Below are 10,636 nucleotides of genomic sequence, written 5' to 3' on the forward strand. Positions count from 1 at the left end.
GATCCTCCTGTGCAGTGTTGAAGCATGTTGTGGGTTGGGCAACCTTCTGTAGAGGCAAGCACCCCAGCATCCCCAGGGTGGCTGCTCACACAGGTTCTTGGATCTGCTTTGATAAAGGAAAGCAACTCAAAATGGGTTAACAAGCTTACTTTAATCAGTCAGATATGTATCGTTCACCTAATTCAGGGGAAAAAGGTCAGCACCCCGAACTTCAAAGTATACAGGCAGAATTATCAAGACAGAAACAGATCAAGTAGACAGCTTTCCAAACTGTCCAACCATTACATCCATACTAAATCAACATCTGGGTTTCAACATCTGGGTTTTTCAAAGCGGGGGGCTCTGGACAACAGCTTCCCAGAATCCATATCAAATCACAGAACACTTCTCAAAGTGAGCCCCAAAACAAAGCTACACATCAGGGCTTATATAGCCTTCTGGCTCAGAGAATGTAACAACCTTATTGACTCACTGGCCAATCAAGAAGTATCTATTGAAAAACAAGCCTCCTACCCCGGGCTCCCAGTGCACTTTAGCCTAGGGGCAGGGAAGATCTTCAAATTTGCATTCCCATTACACCTTCACTTTTAATTCCAGGTTTCACTCATATTGGCAAACAATCACGTCAGTGGCAGGCATTCTACTGGAGCTGATGTGGAAACTATGCAGATGAGAGACTTATTTCTGAGAAAGCAAGACAAGCCCAAAGTGATGTGTGGGGCAGCCCTTCCTATTCTTCTATTGCTTGTTCATCCTGTGTCTCTCTCATACTTTATGGAAGATCCTGCCATGCTTTGATAGGAATTCATTCCCTATCAGTAGCCTAGGCAGAGAAGGCTTTCTACAACCTGCACAAATAAATTTGATTTTCGAGTTGGGCCATTGATCTATGACTTTGATCCTGAAATTCATTCTGTGTTCAAAAGTGAGCAGGAAATGATATTTTGCTACCTTCGTATTCAGTGAGTCTTCAGGTGAAAGTGGTTAAGAGAATGAAGTATAAAGAAAATGATATGTTTATATAGAAATACAAAATTATAAATTATTTGTTTTTAAACTTATTTTAAATTTTATTTTATGGGAAGAATATAGAATCATGTTCTCAGAGTAGTAAGAAAAAAATCTGTACAAGAAGAACAGAGGGATGGCTAGGTGGCACAATAAATAGACCGCCAGTCCTGTAGTCAGGAGGACCTGAGTTCAAATCCAGCCTCAGACACTTACCACTAGCCATGTGACCTTGAGCAAGTCACTTAACCCCAATTTCCCTGCCCTCCTCCCTCCAAAAAAAGAAAAAAAAAACCCAGAATTTTTCAGATAAGATGGGAGCTAGATTATTTCTTTCCTGAAGCAAAAAACAAGATTTTTCTTAAATGTTTAAGTTGTGGATATAGTATTAAGCTCCACAAGGAATACAATTTAAAATACCACTATGAAATACACCATTCTGAAATATGACCAACACTTAGGTAAAATAAGAGAAGATAAATTAAGAAATGTGAAATCTGTACTTGTAAAAAAGAATTTATAGAATTACAGATTACAGAAATCCATGAAGACAGCCTTGCTGTATGGTCAAAACTTGTAGGTAAATGTTCAAAGTGTTTTAGTGAAGGTAAATTTGTGAAAGATTATATGATGAAAGCCACTGAAATTCTCTGCCCCCCTCCCAAAAAAAATAAAAACTTTTAAAAACATTTCATTGTCACAAAATGCTGTTGCAGAAAGAATTAACAAAATTGCCACTATCCATGGAAAACTTAAACCAGAAGTGGAAAATTGTATTGGCTTTTTCAATTGCAAAGTCCATATGTTAGTAGACTGACTGTCTTAATTAGCCATATTTATTCACACATGAGACAAAGATCTTACTGACTGAAAATTTGCTTAATATTCTTTCTTAATGACACCATAAGAGGTAAAGATATTTTTAAGGAAGTTTGTGAATTTTTAGAAAAGTATAACCTTTAATTATCAAAACAAGTGTATATGGCCACAAATGGTACAGCAGCAATAACAGGAAGCAAATGGATTTGGAGCTCAATTATTGACTAAGCAGAATGCAATTGCCCCTAACAGTAAGTTTCATCATGTTCACTGCATTATACTCGAGCAAAATTGGAACATGAGCTGAAGTTTGTTAAGAAAACAGTGAAATTTATACATTCTTCAGGATCGGATCAACTGTGGTTTCCTTTTTGGTTATTCTCAGAAGTTCGAATAGAGCAAGGAAGGTTCACTTTATTACACAGAAGTTTCTCCCTCCCTTGTCAGAAGGCTTTTATGCACTTTTGGCAACTTTGCCATGAAGTCAAAATTTTTTTTCCAATGAAAGGAGAGTCATCAGGATAATTTGATAATAATTAAAACTAGTTTCAAGATTTGACTTTCATTGTAGATATCACGAGGCATTTAAATGAATTGAGTTTAAAACTTTAGGGCCAAAATTAAGCTATAAAAATGTATGACAGGGGCGGCCAGGTTGTACAGTGAGTAAGAGCACTGGCCCCAGAGAGGCCAGGAGACCTGGGATCGAATCCGGGTTCAGATACTTACCACCCACACAAAAATAACTGGCCGTGTAACCTTGAGCAAGTTACTTAACCCCGATTGCTTTAAAAAAAAAAAAAAAAGCAATGTATGACAGCATTAACATTTAAGATAAAACTTGGCCACTGGGAGAGGCAACTAAAAAATCAGAATATGATTCATTTTCTTACATGTAAAAAGTATCAAGACTGGTTTGGTTCTTGTAATTTCAGCAAGTATACCTCTAATATTCAGAAATTACCATTTGAATTTGAAAGATGATTTGAAGGCTGTAAAATATGTGAAAACAGTTTTTTTACTCTTCGGTGCTCCATTTTCTTTTGATGTTGAGAGAACAAAAAGAAACATTCAAAAGGAACTTGTTGGAATTCAGTAGAAGATAGTGCTTTTTAAAAGTATGTTAGTGTTCCAGATTTTAATTCTTAATTGCCAAGACATTTTGTTGAAATGTACATCTACTACAAGAATCTTGGTGATATTTGGTAGTACATACCTATGCAAGCAGCTGTTTTCATTCCAGAAGACTATTAAGACTGAATCTCCTCTTTAAATAGAGGACCTGGGAGGAGCTCTCCAATATCCACCCTTCACTCTTTCCAGTCAAGGGAAGGGAAGGGTCCAAGGGGCAGGGGTTACAGAGGAGGTATGAATTTCAGAGCTGATTTGATCTTGCAAGAAGATGAGTTTGGGGGATAACAATTAGGTCCAGGTAAGCAGCCAGGTGGGAAATGATGAGGTTACTGTCCTGGGAATCACTAGCATTTATATATCACTTATTATATTCCAGGCATGGTGCTAAACACTTTACAAACATTGTCTCGTTTGATCCCCACAACAACCCTGAGAGATAGATAACTAATTATCATCCCCTTTTTACACCTGAGGAAACTGAGGCAATGAGTTTAAATGACTTATTCAGGGTAACACAGGGTCTGAGTCTAGATTTGAACTCAGGTCTTTCTGATTCCAGGACTAGCATTTTATTCATTGTGCCACCTAGCTCTCCACTCAGGCCCAGGGTTGGGCTGGGGCCCTGAATATCGGGAAGGTTAGAAGGAGAAGAGAGGAGGTGGTAGGCCTCTAAAGCAAATATGTCTCTCCAAGATAATAGTTGTCCTTGATCCTAGGGAGGCCCAAAGTGGCCATCTTTAGATGCTTATGAATTCTAATGGATCTGTAATCTCATTGGTACAGTTACTCCTTTCTCTAGTACAAATTACATCTTTGTGTCTTCTATGACATTTTTGCTCACATATTTCTAAAAATATTCCAGATAGAATCCAACAAATGGGGAGGCCTTTCTTTGATCACTCCCACTACATGATGGGCCTACATCCTTTTCCAGTCATATTCTTCAGTCATGTTCGATTCTTCGTGGCCCCTTTTGGGGTTTTCTTGACAAAAACGCTGGAGTAGTTTGTCATTTTCTTCTCCAGATCAGTTTACAGATGAGGAACTAAAGCAAACAGGGTTAAGTGACTTTCTCAGGGTCACCAACTAGTAAGTGTCTGACACAGGATTTGAACTCAGAAAGATGAGTATTCCTGACTTCAAGCCCAGCACTCTATCCACTGCCATCGGTGTCCTTAATTATGTCTTCTGGTTCATTTATGCTGAGAATGTCAACATGAATCATCTTTGGGAATTTTTTTAAATCACAAGTTAATTAGTAAAACATCACTTCACTCAGAACCAAAGCTCTAGGTGACCAAATTTGGGGGAAGGGAGGAATGTTGGGGACAGTGAATTTTATAAAGGAAGAGGTAGAAAGTTTGTATGTGACTGAATAATTAGTTGGGAACATCTTGCTATAGAATGATGATGCTCAGAAAAATTACCACCGCAGATTGGCAAAGTAAAATGGGTATTTCCTTTGTACATTCAAGTGTACCTACATAAATACATGGGTATACATATATGTGTTTACATACATGCATACATCACTGTAGCACTAAAGGCAGCTAGGTGGTACAGTAGATAGAGTGCTAAGCCTGGAATCAGGAATACCTGAGTTTAAATCCAGACATTATTAGTTGTGTGACCCTGGACTACTCACTTAACCCTCTTTGCCCCAGTTCCTCATCTGTAAAATGAGCTAGAGAAGAAAATGGTAAACCATATCGGTCTCTCTACCAGGAAAACCCCAAATGGGGTCATGAATAATCAGACGTTACTAAAACAACTGAACAACAACATAGCTCCATAGCAAGAAAATATCCGGTTTATTTTTTCCCTTGTTTCCATGCAGGCATATAACCTGGCTGAAATGGTTTCATATTTTTTTTGGTGCCAAAATATTTGAAGTTTGAAAGGAAAGCTATTATGACCCAGGATGTTGTGGCAGTTTTCATATGTCCATATTCCTTTAATTCCATTCAGTCCCAAAAGTCAAATTTACATTCCTTCAAAATAAGAGAGAATTTGTAGTGGTTTGCTGACCACTGCAAACTATTGGGAAAGAAACAAATGGCTTTTTACCCATAAAGAAGTCTGTGAGCAGCAAATGGGAGAAAATTCACCCCACGCTCATAGTAGGCAAAGAAAGGAAAAGAAAATATTTTGTTGACTGAATAATAGCCAGAATGGGAATCATCATGGTCTGACATTTCATCACATTTCACCCAATAAGTGACAGTGCTCAGTGGCAAAACATTTCAGTATGTTTGTTTGCAAGATTCTCCTAAAGGACAGAAAATAGTTTGTGAACAATGTTTCATTGATTAATTCCCAGGAAAGTCCATGTGCAGGAATTTAGTACTAATGTGATCCCAAAAATAATTACAAGGCGCATGAAAATACAAGTAATTGGAAGAATCTGGACCCCAGTGTCTCCAAAGGAGGCCACTCTCCCCAAATGTGTGGTTCTGGCTCTAGTACCAAGTCTCTGCAAAAGAAATACTTTAAAGGCATAGGTACTAAAGGCTTCAAACGAAGAAATAGAATTTAAATGAGAGATAATTATTAGTCAAAAATAGAGACAAAATTCATATCTTTTGCATTCTTTTAACCAATACTTACTTGAGTGCAGTAGGATTGTACTAGGTTGATGTGGGGTATTCAAATAAACTGTAGTCCCTTCTGACATGAAGTTTATAATTTAGTAGATAAAAGAAGTATGCAAATATTATGAGATTTAGTATGAAAAGAACAGTAAACGAGGTTTAAAATGCTAGGTTAGTTCAGAGGAGGGAGGGATCACTTCCTGATGAGGATATCAGTAGAAGTTTCGTGTAGAAGTTGACATTTGAGCTGTGTCTTGAATGATAATGAGGATCTGGAAAGGCAGAGCTGGAAAAAGAGAAGGACATTTTAAAATTATGGAACAATGTAAGTTTAAGGAAAGCATCTGGAATGTCTGGAAACAAATAATCCCATTTGGTGGAAGAATGGGGTACATAAAAGAGAGTAGTAGTAGTAATTGGTGAGGTAGGTTTGGGCCAAATCCGAAAGCTCTCCTACAGACACCATAGTTACCATTACTGTAGCTTTAAGAGCCAAGTCGAATGTTTAGGATTTAGCAGTTGGGGCTGACAATTTTTGAGAAACTGAAAAGAGAGTGTTAATAGACATGTTTTGAGAAAAACTGTAGAGAAGAAAGAAAGAGCGTGAGGAAAAACTTCTTTCTTCGAACAAATGTTTTGACTTATAAAGAGAATTTTACAAGTGAATCTGAAAAGGGACTGCTAAGAGTAATGGCTTGAAAGAACTGAAGAGACTGTTTTTCTACCATGGCTAGGGAGAAATAGACAGTGATGGGGCAGCTAGGTGGCTCATTGAATAGAGCACCAGCCCTGAGTCAGGAAGACCTGGGTTCAAATCCAGCCCCAGACACTTGACAGACTTACTAGCTGTGTGACCTTGGGCAAGTCACTTAACCCTGATCGCCTTGTCCTCTCCCCTCCAAAAAGAAAAAAAAAAGATAGTGAGGTCTTTTTTCTTGAAAAAAACTGTTTTAACCTGTATCTTACAAAAAGGATGAAGATCATTCTTGTGAAGAGACTGTGCATTTTATTTTTAGTTGATTAAATAGTGGAACTATACTTCTTTTTTCTTGTTGGCAAGGCAATCATGATTAAGTAACTTACCCAGGGTCACATAGTTAATAAATGTAAAATGTCTGAGGCTGGATTTGACCTCAGGTTCTCCTGACTCCAGGGCTGGTGCTCTCTCAACTATGCCACCTAGCTGTCCCTTGGAACTATATTTCTAAAAGTAAGAAGTCATCTGCAATTATAATGACAGTTTTCTCAATGTCTTGATCATTTTTGCTAATTATTTTTCCTCTTCCTCTTTTTTCTTTAAAAAATTATTTATTATATGGAATGGCTATCTGGGAAGGAGAGAGGGCATACAAGGAAAAACCTATGGGACATAAGAACAAAAAATGTCAACAAAAACCCATTTTATAAAAGAAATATAATTTGAAGAACAATAAACATAGGGGAGAAGAAAGTATAGAAAGTAAAAAAGGGCCAAACTATTGAAAGTAGAATAGAACAAGAGCATCATTGAGAGTATAAATGGCACCTTCTGAGAACCAAGAACCATGTTTCAGTAAATGAGAAGTGGAAGACAGTTGATAGGATGATGAAGAGCAATGACCAGAGGAAAACTGAAAGAGGCATCCCACTGATGACAGGAACCTTGGAGAAGAGCTTTGATTTGGGGGAACTGACTCCAACTGGAGTACCACCCAAGAGAGTATATAAAATACTGGAGACTGCATGGACTTTTGGGGACAGTTTCTCATTATATATTTCTTTCCATGGTCTCAGGTGTGAGTTTTTTTCCAATAATAATAGCTTACATTTTTATTTTGCTTGAAATTCTATAAAGCAGGGGTGGCTAGGTGGCACAGTGAATAGAGCACCGGCCCTGGAGTCAGGGGGACCTGAGTTCAAATCTGACCTCAGACACTTAACACTTACTAGCTGTGTGACCTTGGGCAAGTCACTTAACTCCAATTGCCCCCTCCCCCCCAAAAAAGAAATTTTATAAAGCACTTTACACACACACACACACACACACACACACACACACACACACATACACAATCCTCACAAAGCCTCACGAGCTAGATAATATTATTGTCTCACTTTCCAGATGAGGAAACTGAGACTGAGGAAAGTACAGCAACTTGCCGCAGGTCACACAGCTAGTAAGTGTCTGAGAGAGAATGTAAATCTAAGTTTTTCTGACTCTGAACCCAGTCCATCTAGCAATTTCACCTTTTTTCTTTTTAATGTGTAAATAAAGCTGTTTTATGTTTTGAGCCTTGTAAGTCTGTGTGCCTGAAAGAGGAACTCATTGCTACTTTGGGGAAATGCCAGATACTTATTTTCCCAGATCATCTAGGTAGAGAAGCCAGAGAAGTGAGAGGTCCCCTCAAAGTATATCCAGTCCTTCTATCAAGAGGGATGCCCTGATAAGATGATTACAGGTAAAAGGATTGCTGAACAGCATTGAGGGTTCAGTTGAGGTTAGATAGCATTGATCTATAACAATTTCATTGATCCAATTTCATTATTTAACTTAGGAGTAATACTGAAAAAAGCAGAATTTTTCTAGAATTATGGGTCAGTGATACAAATATACCAGAAAGATGAAGGAGCAAAAGTAGAAGTGACTTGCTGAAGGCCGCCTAAATGATAAGTTGCAGAACCACAGTTGAAAGAACCTATGCCTTCAAACCTAGACCCTCCATCTCCAAATCCATAACTCTTTCCATTGTTCCAAGCTGCCTAGGGTGTTAATGAGAATGTTGTTGATGCTATAAATCACTCAAAACTTATCCAACCTATTTAGAGAGGGAAAGGAAGCTAGAATGGGAGATTAGGAAAGGATAGAGGGCTTAAGTATCACTATGGGAAGCAGAGCCAATATAGTGGAGAAGGAAGAGGAAATATAGCAAATTCTCCAAAACTGAAACAAAAACCCCTAGAAAATCCACCAGACTGCATTATGATTGGGAAATCCAAGGGGAAAAAAATCACAGTGGATCATTTCTTTTTTTCCAGCCTAAATCAACATAGTGAGATAGACAAGTCTGGTGATACCAGGGATAGGGTCTAGCAAGGAGCCTGCCATTCAGAGCATTCCAGTGCCCAGGAACTAAAAGAGGCCTGAAGACTACCTGAAAGTTATGACCAAAAAAAAGAGCCTAGACATGATACTTCAAGGAATCTTAAAAGAAAACTTCTCAGATCTCTTCAAATCGTGCACAAAGTAGAAAAAGAAAGAATCCAATGGTCACCTCTCAAAAGAAATCCCAAAATGAACACTCCCCAAAACATTATAACCAAGATCTCAAGTTGCCAGGTCAGTGGAAAAAAAAAACACTGCAAGTTGCCAGAGGGAAAGAATTCAAGTCCTGAAGAACCACAGTCAGGATCATACACAATATAGTATCTACCATAATGAAGAATCTGATAACTTGGAATATGATATTCCAAAAGGCAGAAGATAAAGGCTTATAGCCAATAATAACTTACCCAGAAAATCTGAGTATAATCCTACAGGGAGAAAAATTGACCTTTAATGAAATAGGGGACTTCTAGTCATTCCTGATGAAAAGAGCAGAGCTACATAGAAATTTTGAAATTCAAACACAGGAGACAAAAAAAACCCAACAACATATAAAGGCAAACATGAACAAACAATCACAAAGGATCCAACAAGGATAAACTCAAATATGAAGATATGATTGCATTTGTCCCCTCTGAACCTTATCATCAGGCATAATAGGAGTCTAACTAGGTAGAAGGCCTAGGAATGATTCTGTAATGTCTTGATCTTAAAAGAAAAGTGGAAAGAGAGGAAAAGAGGAATGCACTAGGAGAAGGAGGGAAAAGGTTAAGGAAATTATCTCAAAATAATTGAGTGCATAAGTAGAAGTCTATACACATAAGAAGGAAAGGAAGAGTGGTTGACATTTGGACTTCATTTTCATCTGAACTGGTTAAAGGAGGGAAGGATACAGACATACATACACACACCCACATATATACACACACACAGAGACATACATTTCACTCAACAGGGAAATAGGAAGGAAAAGAGAGAAGAGGAAATTAGAGGGAAGAGAAATTAATAGAGGGATTAGTCCTAAGCAGAAAGCTAAGGATGGGGGGCGGCTAGGTGGCGCAGTGAGTAAAGCGCTGGCCCTGGAGTCGGGAGGACCCGAGTTCGGTTCCAGCCTGAGACACTTAACACCCACACAAAAATACTAGCCGTGTAACCTTGGGCAAGTTACTTAACCCCAAAATTGCCCTCCAAAAGGCAAAAAAAAAAAAAGAAAGCTAAGGATGTACAAATAATTATAGCCCTTTTTTGTGGTGAAGAATGGGAATCTGAGGGGGTGCCCATCAACTGGGGAATGGCTGAATAAGTTTGGTACATGAATCTAATGGAATGCTATTATGCTATGAAAAATGATGATAGTCATGGCTTCAGAGAAACCTGGAAAGATTTGTATGAACTGATGCAAAGTGAACAGAACCAGGAGAACAGTTTATGCAATCACAATAAAATTGTAAAGACAACTATGGAATTCTAGGAATCTTTAGTATAATGACCAAGTATGACTCTAAAGGACTAATGATACAACATGCAACCCATTTCCTGACAGAAAGGTAATAGAATCATAGCACAGATTGAGACAGAGATTTTCATTTGGACATAGCCATTTTGAAAATTTGCTTTACCTCACTATATGTTTGTAATAAGCTTTTTTTTCTTTCATTCTAAATTGTGAAGGGAGAAGAGAAGAGAAAGATTTTTGCTGATTGAAAAAATAATATTTAATTAAAAAATAAATCCTATGAGTTGCTTAGCAGTGTCTGGCGCATAATAGGGGTTTAATAAATGCTTGTTTTAAAAAAAAAGTCAGTAAGAGGTTAAAGAGCTGGTTCTATAGGAATGAAAGGATAGGAAAGTAGATGTGAGAGGAGGTTGTGGTCAGAGGAGAATTCCAGAGTTAGAAGCCTTGAAGAAAAGGTGTATTCACTAAACGAAACTGTTACATTCCAATCTTTAGTAGTTTAGAAATCTGCAAAGAATGAGGTTTTCAATGTTACTTCTCTGAAGG

The sequence above is a fragment of the Petaurus breviceps genome, unplaced genomic scaffold, assembly GCF_028583685.1.
Source record: "Petaurus breviceps papuanus isolate PSGF00001 unplaced genomic scaffold, PetGlider_PUasm1.0 91133, whole genome shotgun sequence".
Classification (NCBI taxonomy): domain Eukaryota; kingdom Metazoa; phylum Chordata; class Mammalia; order Diprotodontia; family Petauridae; genus Petaurus; species Petaurus breviceps.